Genomic DNA, 833 nt, shown 5'->3' with positions numbered 1-833 from the left:
CCAGGCAGCAAAGCACTTATGTGAAAAGTGAGAAACTGACTGTCAAGTAGATATTTTCCACCTATAACCAATTAAAATGTTTCTTTTTTGATGAATGGATGCTGTAATTTCACAATTTGTATTTCTACCTAAGTATAGACCTGTATAATGTCCCAGTTCACAAGGGCTAAAAAGATATGTACTGAAATTTCTGTTCTTTCTTTCTTGCAATTTACCTTCAGAAGGAAACAAACGAGTTCTTTTCATAAGGAAGATGGGCATGTTTTAAAAGTCAGCATCGGTTGCTGCCACATAGAACAAAAAATATATCAATGCCGCACACACATATTTGTGCTTAAACATATATATGTCTAATGACATATACATTTCTGTGTTTAAAGCAAGAGTTATATCTCAAAACCATTTCTATAAAATGATTTTAATCTCTATATTCCATGAAAATTATCATTTTGCATTAAAAAGTAAGGTGCCTGTATTTAAAAATTAGAACATTGACACTCTAAGGTAAAAAAAAAGTAATGTATTATTGATAATCTTCAAGTGAATGACATAAAAGGAAAATATTGATTTTTTTTGGAAGATGTCTCATTTTTCTTACTTCACAGAAGACTGATGCAGGTTCATGAGCCTATCAATATTATTTGAATTAATGCATATTCCTACTATTGATTGCTTTAACAATGATTGTCATAACTGATTTATGGGCACTTTCACCTGTTAAATATTTTAGGAGGTAAATATCAGATTTGTATATATAAGTAGATTGACTTGAATAAACAACAAGGCTGGATTTTAACATTATGCCTTTTTATTTAATCCATATTATAATACAT

This window comes from Erinaceus europaeus, unplaced genomic scaffold, assembly GCF_950295315.1.
Source record: "Erinaceus europaeus unplaced genomic scaffold, mEriEur2.1 scaffold_562, whole genome shotgun sequence".
Taxonomy (NCBI): Eukaryota; Metazoa; Chordata; class Mammalia; order Eulipotyphla; family Erinaceidae; genus Erinaceus; species Erinaceus europaeus.
This window is presented reverse-complemented; position numbering follows the sequence as displayed.